Source organism: Zalophus californianus, chromosome 5, assembly GCF_009762305.2.
Source record: "Zalophus californianus isolate mZalCal1 chromosome 5, mZalCal1.pri.v2, whole genome shotgun sequence".
Classification (NCBI taxonomy): domain Eukaryota; kingdom Metazoa; phylum Chordata; class Mammalia; order Carnivora; family Otariidae; genus Zalophus; species Zalophus californianus.
The window spans coordinates 13,482,415-13,495,445 of NC_045599.1; positions in this window are offsets into that span (position 1 = coordinate 13,482,415).

The window sequence follows — 13,031 nt, forward strand, 5'->3', positions numbered from 1 at the left end:
AGCACAGATTGTGAGTAAATGTTTACAATACTCATATCCGATAAAGGACTTTTTTTCCAGACTAACTCTCAAAACTCATTAATAAGAGAACAAACAACCCCTTGAAAGGGGTCAAAAGATTCGAACAGCTATGTCACTAAATAAGATACATGATTAGGCAATATGCATATGGAAAATATGCTCAACATTAGTCATGAGGCAAATACAAATTTAAATCACAATGAGGTACCCTGTACACACACTAGAATGGCTGTAATAAAAAAAAGTACTGACAAGACCATGTGCTTAGGAGGATGGGGAGCACCTGAAACAATCCTACTTTTCTGGTGTGACTGAACAATATTATATCCACTTTGGACAATAAGTCACCACTTGCCTTTAAGGTTAAACATATATATATATATATATGATATGACCCAGCAATTGCCTAGATATTTACCCACATGAAATGAAAACCTGTATTCATTCTTAACCTAGACACAAACAGTGTAGCAGCTTTATCCATAATTATCAATATCTGGGAAGAATGGATACACCACTCAATGGGTGAACAGATAAACAAACTATGGTCCATCCACACAATGAATTCAATGCAACAACTGAATGAATTTTTGATCCTCACAACATGAGTGAATCTCAAATGCATTAGGTTAGCCAAGAGAAGCTAGACTCCAAGAATACCTATTGTACAATTCTATTTAAGTGATATCCCAGAAAACCACAGCTCTAAGAACTGAATACAGATTAGTAGTTGCCAAAGACCGGGGGCAGAGGAGAGCTGGTCTACAAGGGGCATGAGGGAATTTTCCACATGAAGGAACTGTCCTATAGATTGAGTACACTGGTGATTTTGCAATTGTATTTACTTGTCAAAAGCTCACAAATCTGTTCAAACTGTGGAGAGTAAAAGAATGAGCCAGGGAAAGGTGAGGTCCTGAAGAACAGCCTAGAAGCAGTGATTGTGCAAGCCATCTGGGGGCGGGGGTGTTCAAGAGAATGGAAAGGCTGCAATTAAGATTCCAGACGGAATAAATCTGGCTTGTCTGGAGAGTCTGAAAGCCAGGATCCAAGCTGAGGAATGGGGCCAGGATTTCAGGAACTAGCTCTGTAGAAGGTGCAAGACAAAATGGGAAAGAGTTTTGGGTGTCAAGCACTGTTATCAGTGCTGTTTTGTTTGTTTCTGAGTAGGTTTTTTAGTGTTCCAGAAGTTGGTTTGAAGGTTCAAGCAAAATCTTCTGAAATTCAATGATTTATATATTCGTGAAAACATAATCAGATATATATATTTTTTCAGCCATTTCTCCCACCTCTCAGCCCCTACTTCTTGCTCTTTTTATCTGTGACATTTTTTTTTAAATTCCATATATGAGAGATCATGCCGTACTTGTCTTTTCCTGTCTGACTTAATTTCACCTGGTATAATGTCCTCAGATTCCACCCATGTTGTCACAAATGGCATGATTTCATTCTTTTACTATGGCTAAGTAATATTCCAGTGTCTATACATACCATAATTTCTTTACCCATTTACCCAACAATGGACACATAGGTTGCTTCCATATCTTGGCTATTGGAAATAATGCTGCCATCAACATGGGGCTACATATATCTTTTTGAGTTACTATTTTTGTTTTCTTCAGATAAATACCCAGAAGTGGAATTGTTGAATCATTTTTAATATTTTGAGGAACCTCCAAATTGTTTTCCACAGTGGTTGCATCAGTATGTATTCCTACCAACAGTGTACAAGGGTTCCCTCTTCCCTACATCCTTGCCAATACTTGCTATTTCTTGTCTTCTTTATTCTAGTCATTCTGACAGGTATAAGGTGCTAGCTCCTTGTGGTTTTGATTTATGTTTCCCTAATGATTAGTGACATTGAGCACCTTTTCGTTTATCCAAGAAGTTGTCTTCTTTCTCAGATGATCTTCTTTTGGTCGAGGTGGATTTAGAAGCCTTTGGAATTCTTCTGATAGCGCAGCACATTCTTTTGAATATCCACAGTATGGACTCATAATTAATGTTGAAAGGGATTTAAGTTTTGGAAACAACCGAGTCTTTTGAAATTAATAGTTTGGTGAGTAATGAGTACATTATCTTTTCCATTTAACAGAACAAAAGTAAGTAGAGTAAAATAACGAAATGGGTCTTCTTACATAATCATAAATTGAAGCCTATCCTAAAAAAAGAGTTCCCCAAAAATGAGTAAGGGTAGCTTAGTTGAAAAAGTGTGCATTGTGCCAAGTTGACTATTTTGAAAGTCAGCTTTTCTTTGGATGTACATGTTGTGCCATTGTCATTGTATATCTAAACCTCATCCATTATAATTACTGATAAAGAGTTATGAAGGAGAGTTTTGTTAGTTCTGTTGTTAAGAAAAGACACCACCTCTGACGAATTCAACTACTGATCAGCCATAACTCATAGATCCCTTACACGGTACCCTCCCATCGCCAGTGATTCTCCAGTTTGCATTTTTATAGTCTTTGCCCCATTACCCACGCTAAGGGAGGAGAGCAGTGGTACAAATAACCTCACAGAGCAGTTGACACAAACACACTTCACTTTTTGGTTTTGGATAAGTGTGTGTGTAATTTTGCAGAGGACATAGCTTCATCTTAACAGCTGGCTTTGGCTATGGTCAAAATAGGTATGTGTGTTCTTACAGGCACTGCCTGAACAGCAAGAAGTCATCCAAGAGCAGACAGGGCAGTGAAGAGCGGCTGGCTGCCTTAGTGGGTAAGAGCTAGTCAATAGCAGAAGTGCACAGAGATGAGTTAAAAATGAGAGCTGCTTTATGTGCTTCATTAAATTTTATTTGTGCTGGTCTGCCATCGATATGCAGATGGCACTTTCCTATATGTACATCACATGCTCCAGCCAAACTGGAGAATGCTTTCTACCAATGTATTGATCCATTCATTAATTTATTCATTCATTTGTTTAATACAAATCTATTGAGCACTAGCTGCCAATCATTATTCTAGGCACCAAACACAGAATAATAAACAAAATATACCTCAATATTGCCCTGATACATTCCTTTTCTAAAACAGCTTCCTATTCCTGGAATGGCCTCACCTTCTGCTCTGGTCTCTTGGGGGCATCTCTTCTCTTTTTCAAACTTGACTAATTTCCCCATGGTACCCAAGTGGCTCCTGAGACATGGCTCCTTCCTGAGGTCTAGGGGTCAAGTCTGTGATAAAAGCCCAGGCCACCCAGCGAAAATCCCAGGACTGTGGTTCCTTCAATGACTCTGATTTCAGGAAAGGAGCCTGCTGACCTGTTGGCCAAAGTTGATCTACAAAAGCAAAACTACAAGAGCCTGGTTGGAGAGTCTGAAGATGGTTTTCCTTTAAGACGTTTTAATCACATGAACACGTTATTTGCTTTTGGTGTTTAAATCACTTTGAGGGAGGTTTTCTGTCACTTATAAACAAAAACCATAACTGATAAATTCTCCTTGCCTTGTAAACTATTACTGATACCTCAAGGGTCATCGTAAAAATGTTCCTGATCCCTCCAACAGCCCCCCGCACCTTCCATGTGAAAGGTACTCCCGGGCTCACAGACTGAAAATGGAACGTAGTCTCCTCCAAAGGTACAGTGCTGTCACCTTGACCTGAAGCAAGGTAAGATCTGCCTGTGCACCAATGAACTTGCCTGACACTTCTCCTGAAACTCTCTTATTAAGCCTTATTAATTCTACTCTGTTTTAAGATTATTTCTGTGTTTATATTCATCCTTCTTCTACACTGTAGTCCCCTAATTGAATTGTCCCTGCTGAATTTTGTTTGTTTTCTTTTCTAGCTTGCCTCAGTAATTTTAAATTTTAATGCCAGTGTCTCTGCTACCAGACTCTCCATCCAACATAATGTCATTAGAGAACCAAAACAGCTCATTGTCTGTGTCATAATCCAAGATTAATACTTAAGTAGAGGTTATAGTAAAACTCTCAGTAAATTACACATCAGAGTTAGCTGTTTAAATATTTCATTTTCACTTTCGGTCTTCTGCAAGTAAATCAAAATAGAGAATGATCAAGGCTATTTACATTTATATTCAAACCAGGAAATCCGGGTTCAAGGGTCAGGGCCATTTCTTACTAGCTATGTGGTTTTTTTTTTTAGCAAGACACTTAACCTTTCTGAGCCTCCTGCTACCCATCAAAGAAATGGAATTGTACCTATACTACTCAGTTTATTTTGTAAGCCATAAAACATCTTATAACTAATGCTTTCAACTTTTTATTTCACAATATTTATTGAATATCTAAGTGCCGGTCAATGTGAAAACCATCAGGGACACAGAAATAAATGCTGTCAACAAATCCATTAAGGGAAAAACAGCAAGAAAAGGAAAATTAAAATTCAGAGGGAGGCAGTGTGGAAAATGGCTTCGTTTGGTATGACACAGACTATTCATACATTTTTTTAAAAAATCTATTTCTTCTTCTCACAGTACATACAGCTATACCACACTTCTAAGCCTCACCTATAAATAGGTGTGACCTTATGTCTGAGTCAGAGTTTATAGAAACATAAGTGGAAGTGACATATACCATGTGCAAGTCAAATAAATTAAGAAGTGGATATATTCCGTCCAACAATTTTTCTCCTTTTAAGTGATAAATTCAAATAATCACGAAGCCAATAGGGAATGGTAGAACCAGGCATAAGTTAGAGAAAACATGAACACATGTCTCACTATATGAAAGGCAGATACCCCTTATCCCAGAATATCTGGCTCAAATTGTTAAGTGAGGGAAAAAATAAATGTCTACTGTGTTTAAATCATTAAATAATTGTGTCGATTTATTACGTTTAGCCTAAATCACCTCAATCACTAATCCAGGACACTGTGATCTACTGGTTTTCTTTCTCCTTGATGGGCAGTTCCTTCTCAGTCTCTTTTCTGCTTCCATCAAATCCTTAATCCTTATATGTCACAATGTCCCTGAGTTGACTTTGAACATTTCCTATTTTCTACTGATAACCTCCTCCTCAGTGATTATAAGATTTTGGCTTTCACTCTGAGTGAGAAAGAAAGCCATCCAACTGCATGCATTCAAGTACCATCTCTATGGTGATGATTCTTAAACGGCCTCTAGCAAATGCTGCCTCAATTATCCCACTGCACACTTGACATCCCTCCTTGGATGACTCATGGCCATCTCATACACAACATGCCCCATATGGGGCTCCTTACACCCCTGCCCCAACCTCCCTTTGCTCCATATTTCCATCTCAATTGCTTATGCCAAATTCACTTACTCTACATGTCAACTCTGCCACATCTTCAAAATATATGCAGAATTTAACAATGGCTCATCACTTCCGTCACTACCATCTGGGACAGGTCACTATCATCTCACACTGGATTACTACAGAAGCCTGCTGAGTCATCTCCCAACTTCAGCCTTTGCCCTCTTGCTATCTACTTTCAACAGAATAGCCCAGGCCATTTTCTACTGTCCCTTTAAAGTCATTCAATGGCTTCCTTTCACTCAAAAAAAATAAAAAAATAAAAATTAAAAAGCCAGTTGTAAAATGGTCTCCACATCACCCCTATACAAGGGAGCCTCTCATTATGTTTTTAACCTTATTTTCTACTATTCTGCCTTCATTTACTATTCTAGCCTTCCTTGTTTTCTTGCAATCCCTCAAGCACTCCAGGTATGCTTATACTTTGGGGCTTTTGCACATCATTTCCCTTGTGCCTGATTTGCTTTTCCCTGAGATATCCATACAGCATCCTCCCTTACCTTCTTCAAGTCTTTACTCAAAGTTCACTTCTTCGTGTGAGGTCTTACCAGGCCATCCTATCTAAAATTATAACCCCCAAATGGCTGTTACCGCTCTTCCCTGATTTTTTTTTTCCTTTGTCACTTCTCACTAGCAAACATTTTATGTATTTTACTCTTCCACTAGAATATAAGCTGTAGGAGGGAGATTTTTGCTTGCTTTGTTAACTTCTGCACCATCAGAACACAGTGTCGTGTCCGGTATGTAAGAGTAATTCAATAAATATTTCTTGTGAATAAACAATTAAATATTTTTTATTGGTTTTTCATCTTGAACTGAGCTTGAAGATTGAACAGAACCTAGCCTGGTAAAGGAAAGAAGATAGACAACATGACACAAAACGCATGAATGAAAAAAGCAGCATGGTATTTTTGGGAAACATGACAATAGACGATCACGGTCTGATCATAAAATACTGTTTGAACAGTGATGAGGAAGGAAGCTGAAGATTTAAGCAGAGCCTAGATTATGAGAACTTTTTGTCTCTGTCCATGCTAAGGACAGGGATTTTACTCTGGAGTCAGTGGGGGCCACCAAAGGACTTTTAGGTAGTAGGGTGAAATTGCAAGAGTCACATTTTAGAAAAATTACTCTAACCGGATGATGGAGGATGCAGGGGAGGGAAGCAAGGTTAAGTTAGGGTGAATAATTAGGAAATTGTTTGCAGTTGTCACTGATAAAAACGCTAAGAGCATAAAATAAGAGGACATGTTTAAGACATATTTATGAGGTAAAAATAATACTACTTGGTAACTAATCCAATATAGAGATTGAGATACAATAATAAATTTACGATAATGAATCGGGATGACACTGACCTTGTGACTTTGCTCAGATTTCCTCAGTTACCTACTAATCTCGCTCCCTGGGTTGGTGCTTTACCTGGGGAGGCAGCCTGAGTTCCTGAGTGGCCATGAAGAACTTGAATGATACAACCTAGAAATTAATTCCTCACGGTGTGACTAATGAGCAGTGGGAAATGTGGCTCTATGGAGAGAATCAGGCAGATAAATTCCTCCTCTATTCTTTCTTCTGTAGATCATTTTATCCTATAACATGGTCAGAGTTCTCCATGTGCAGAGAACATCTCTTATGAAAGTCTTGCCCCTTTAGAGTTTGTTGTAAAGCTGGGACTAACATAGTAATGTATCATATCACATGGCTTACATCTTTCTTGCCTTGTATTCTTTCTATCCACATCTTCACATCCTGGGCTTGCATTTCTCAAATAAAGTGTTAATACTTTAGTCCTTATGTTAGGATCCGCTCTCTACAGCCCCCATGCTAAAGAACGTAAATTCTAATGCTTTAAGCTGGAGACTGGGTGAATGGTGGTTCCGTTTGGGTTTAGGGCGTAGGTTAATAATCCCATACTGACAATGTTAAGCAGTGCCAGAGAAACGCACAAATAAATATTGTGCCACCTGCTGTGGAGTTCAAGGAAGAATGTCTGAATAAGAGGTACAGATCTGGAAGTCATGAGCATAAAGGGTTTGGTAGAGCCTCATGTGTAGGGTTTGTTATGGTTTAAATGTAGGTGTCCCTCCAAAATTCATACATTGAAACCCTAACGTCCAAGGTGATGGTGTAAAGGGGTAGGGCTTTTGAGAGATGCTTAATCATGAGGCTGTGCCCTCACAAATGGGACTGATGCCTTTATAAAAGAGACCCCAGAGGTACCTGGGTGGCTCAGTCAGCTAAGCATCTGCCTTCAGCTCAGGTCATGATCTCAAGGTCCTGGGATCAAGTCCTGCAATGGATTTTCTGCTCAGTGGGGAGCCCGCTTCTTCCTCTCCCTCTGCCTACCTGTGTGCATGCTCTCTCTCTCTCTGCCAAATCTGTCAAATAAATATTTTTTTTAAAAAAATCTTTAAAAAGAGACCCCAGATAGCTCCCTAGCCCTGTCTGTCATGGGAGGATACAATGAGAAGTCTGACCTGGAAGAGAAAACCTGACTTGCTGGTGCCCTGATTTCAGACTCCTGGCCTCCAGAATGGTAAGAAATAAATTTCTGTCATTTATAAGTCATCCAGTCTGTGGAATTTTGTTATAGCAGCCCAAAGAGAAAATGTTTATGGACTATAAATCTTTAAGATCCAGGCAGAGATTGACAAGGAATTACCCAAAATATAGACGAAAAATAAAAGAATGGCTCAATGGCAGTTAAGGGTGGGGGAGAATTACAAGACGGACAAAGTGTAAAACGGCATCAGATATGGTCTAGATGACAAATACCAAGAGGACTAGAAAGTGACAGATTTTTGCAATGAGTCTGTTATGGGTGATATCGTTGGGTGCTCTTTCTGTGGGATGGAGGTGTCAGAAAGCAACCTGCAGGATGTTAAGCAGTGTCAGAGAGGTTGCAAAGTAGAAAAGATTATGAATTCCTCTTATAAAGGACATTACTTGGAAGGGAAAGAGGTCACTGGCATTTTCACCCTGAAGAGAAATCTCGCTGTCAGCATGCCTTTTTGACATAAAACAGCAGTGGCATTTAAAAATTATGCAAAGCTTATTAGAGACATCATCCTTCTATAGCAATTGCTAGTATTAAAACAAGTGATTTTGTTAGCTAGAAGACACTGCAAATCTCATTTAAGCATTACATTGGAGTTATTGGATGTGATGATACTGTTGCAACAAAGGAATGTGGAATTAATGATTCTTTTTCCACCAAAAAAAATAATAACGATAATAATACTAATCCTGGAAGACATTCTCTGTATGCTATAATATAAAAAATTCTGTAGAACTCCTTCCATTGTCACAGAGTAAAAATCCTCTCTGGCTGAGCTACAACAAATATTTATAAATAATGACAAAGAAGAGGGAATCTCACTAAATTCCAAAACCATACACCTCTGTACAATAACAAATTTAGGTCCACCAGTTGCCGTAACCACAAATACACAGTTTATAAAGACTCCCTATTTAAAGTCTGATCTCTGAATAATTTATGTAGGGAGATTAAGGAGCTTCTACTGTTACTAAAAACACTATAAATCAAGGAGAAGATAATTCTGACTGACTATTAAGAGAAGTACAGTAACATAGGATAAAGAAAATTAGGTGATGACCTGAAAAAAAAATAAAGATAAACAAAAAACAGGATCCGGGTATATCGAGGACAGACTTTTCCTGTAGTCATATGTGCTAGCTCTCACCAACAGACTAACTAGAGAGAAACACTGGAATCATATCTAAACCACCTCACTTATAATTCGATGTTATATGTTAATACAAATATTTAGCCTATAGGTCTTCAGGCATTTTCCTTTAAAATCTTAATAAAGGTATGGTAAGCGCCCATCAGACTTCATCATAGGAAATCCAACTTTATTGGATTTCCCTGTCAACCTACCTCTGGGAATCCTCATGAAAATTCCCAAACATTCCATGAAAACAAGGGGTCTGTCCTTTGTCTGCTCAGCCTCCGATCTCACTGTAGACACCTACTGAGAGATTCTCTGTCAACTACATTTTCCCACCACATACCAGTCATCCTGGGCTGCCACCATCCCTCTGTATCACTTTATCCAAATTTAGACAGAGGCCTCTCCCTCAAGGTCAGTCTAGGTTTCAAATAAAACTAAAATGTGAAGTTTAACTAAACTTTCCTGAAGTTTCAAGATAAAAGGACAAAACCGAAACTGAGGAAAGAAAAAAAATATATGTAATTAAAATGAGGTTGTGACCAGAATCCACAAGCCAAGACACTCCATTCATATCTCACTTCAGTACCCCTGGTTTGTTACAGTTTATAGGGTTCACTTCCATCCAAACTTGGGGATATGACTCAACAGTCTCCATCACCCCAGAATCCCAACTCTCAACCATGCTGAGGCTCTCACAGAGGACAGACATCTGTTCTTTCAACTTAGATTATTTAGAGATGCAACACAAATACCTTTTTGTATCTTCATTTTCTTGAAATGGTCAATTCCTCTGCTTCAATTAGCATAAGGAAAATGTCCACGGAGCTGGTTTTCTTACAGTAAAGGAAGTCTGCCCTCAAAGGTGAACTCAACCATATCTCTAGCCTCATTTTTTAAAATGAAGACTAGGAGGTTCAGTTTCATCTGGAATAGACATTGTGTTTGTTTCTTAACTATACTAAACAACAAAACTCAATATATTGGACATAAGTTAATGAAGGATAGTGACCCCTGAGAGACAGAGAATAAACAAGAGATAGGAGATAGAATGATTCTAACAGCTCGGTACCTGGAGAAATTTCAAGGTTGCAACACAAGCAGAGGGAACACAGGCAGAATCCCATGGTTTCTCTGATTTAGGAAACATAACTAAGAGCTCCATGAATCCAAGGTGGCTAAAGTTTACAAGGCACAGTACGAATACTAACCGAAACCCCTCAGAGTGGCATGTAAGATTCTGTACGATTTGATCCAATTGCCTACCTCTAGTTTTATCCCTTTGTGAATCCTCTCTCAAAATTATCTTCTAGGCAAGTCAAACTACTTGGAGTTTTCTGAGCATATCCTTTTCTAAAATATTTTATTTATTTATTAGAGAGAGACACAGAGTGAGAGAGAGAGAGAGAGAGAGAGAGAAAGCACAAGCAGGGGAAGGGGCAGAAGGAAAGGGAGAGTGAGAAGGAGAGACTCCCCACTGAGCAGGGAGCCCAATGCAGGGCTTGATCCCAGGACCCCGGGATCATGACCTGAGCCAAAGGCAGACACTTAACTAACTGAGCCACCCAGGCGCCCCTTTCTGAGCATATCTTTGTCTTCACCTTCTACTATGAAAAGTGTGCACGCTGCTCCCCTCTGGATATCTTGGTGTTCCCCTACTGAGCGCTTACTCAAAAACCAAATCTTGACTCAAGCACCACAACCTCAAAGAAGCCGTTTCTGACCTCCTACCCCCACTCCTGATGAGAACCCCAAATTTCCTTCCATGGGACTCCACTAGAGCTGTGGCAGACTGAATAATGTCTCCCACAAGTTATCCCTGTCCAAATCCTCAGAACCTATAACCATGTTACCTTACACAGTAAAAGGAAATAGGTCATTGAGAATCTCAAAATGAGGGGACGAGCCTTGATGATCCAGGTGATCCCAATTTAATCACAAGAGTCCTTAGAAGAGGGAGACCGGAGAGTCCGTCAGAAAAGACAATGTGACCATGGAAACGGGTGGGGTGGAGGTGGGGCGAATTGGAAGATACCGGCTTTGAAGATACACAGTGGGGCCATGAGGGAAGGAATGCAGGCAACTTCTAGACGTTAAGAAAGGCAAGAAGATGGATTCTCCCCTAGACCGCCAGAAAGAATACAACCTGCCAACACTTGGATTTTAGACTCCTGATCTCCAGACTTGCAAGAGAATAAATTTGTGTGGCATTAAGTCACTACGTTTGTGGTTGTTTGTTATAGCAGTGACAGAAAATGGATAAAAGAGCCTGTGGTCTTTCCTCTCACAATGTCTAAAAATACATTAATACACTAATATATGTTTTTGTTTATATGTATCTCCTTGTTAGCAGGATGTAAACTTCTCAGTCACCATGATCAGAGCATATTAACCTCTAAGTCCTTAGTACTCAGCACAGTATCTTGTAGACTAGACACCTAGTAAATATTTGTTGAGTGATTAAGTGAAGAAATAAATGGGTGTTTATCAGTGTTCCTGACATTTAACCCATTTCCTTCAATCCCTTAGTTCCACTCCAGTCCCAGTGATTGAATGCCTTGATGAACCAGTGAATTTTCATGTTATTGTAACTTGGCAATTTAATCTTCGTATACTTACCTCCAAAGTGTGTTTGGACTATCACTTCAGGAGAGCTCTAAAGGAAGAACTTTCACAGACAGAATCATAAAAAGAAGCATTTTGAAACTTTTAAAAAATCTGGGCAAAAGCTAAATAACACTGGTTTTGTTATAGGAACCAGGAGGCTGGGGAGAAGCTGTACATCTAATGCTGATCCGAGTCTGAGTATACAGCCAATTCTTAAGAACAGAAATCTGAGATTTGGGCTTGGAGCTGGACTGGGCAGCCTCCCAGCACTGTCTGTCTTCAGACAGATACTTCTTTTACCCATGCCTTCCACCAAATTCCAGCCATCAGCCCCTGTGGTAAGCCAAAGACTCTGCCCCAACCCGAGGGAGCTCCTAGTGACCTGTTAGTCACCGCTCCCATATCCAGGACCTTAGCAAAAGGGATACTTTCTGGTCAAACCAATTTGGATCTATGACGGCATTTTTCTTGGAAAACACTATATTTTTACAGTGAGGTTTAAGATATGATAAAAAGGTTCTATCCATAATGTCTGTTATGGGTTAAATATATCCTTATAGGCTGATCTATGAATTTCATCATCATTTAAAACATTTTGATGGGATGTGACTTTGGGTTCCAAACAGACTACTTAAATATCATACTCCAAACAGCTCAAGTAGAGTCTTAATTTCTAGGTAAATAAACACATCTCTCATGCCAAACAACTTTAGGAAAAGCATATGTTTTTAATTCATCAGAGGCTCAAAATCTAGGCAGAATAAAATATAAGTCTGATTTTTATTTACAACTTAGTTTTTCCTAATGATTTTGAAGCTAGGAAAACATATGTATCTCCTGTGCTCCTTCCCTGGTAATGACATCAAAAAGACCCTATCATCCAAAGTGCACCCAGAAAGGGGAACAAAGTCCCATTTGCTGATGGCAATAGGCAAACGACTTCAATGGTGTCCCTCCTCTAGCAACGCCTGTATGGCATGAGCCTTTTTTCTCCCCTAAAAATGCCAGACAAATTAAATGATGAGGGCTACTGCATGTTATTGAACACGCACAGGGATTATATTTCAAATATTCAGCCATAGATTGATACTGCTGGGAGGAAAACTGGAAGCCAATAAAGTGCTAGATTGAGTTTATGGCTCCATATGTAACGTCATCTGAAAGAGTATGTGACAGTTTGCAAAACAAGCAGGCTTCAGGCAGCGTAAGCACTTGGCTCAGCCCCTTAAAACGAGGATAACAAAACGGGGTTCTTGCATTGGCGGTGCATCCAACCCCGTGATGATTTTGTCATGATTGGTTTTTTTTTTTTTTCTCCCATTGTGACCTACCTAGCAAACTTGCAGCAAAGCGACCCAGTTTAGAAGTAAACTCAGCCAGCAGCTCTTGGCTCCAGAAACCGGAAAATGAAAGTGCATGACATTTGGAGTAAACATTATAGATTTGCTTAAACAAAATAAATCAGTGT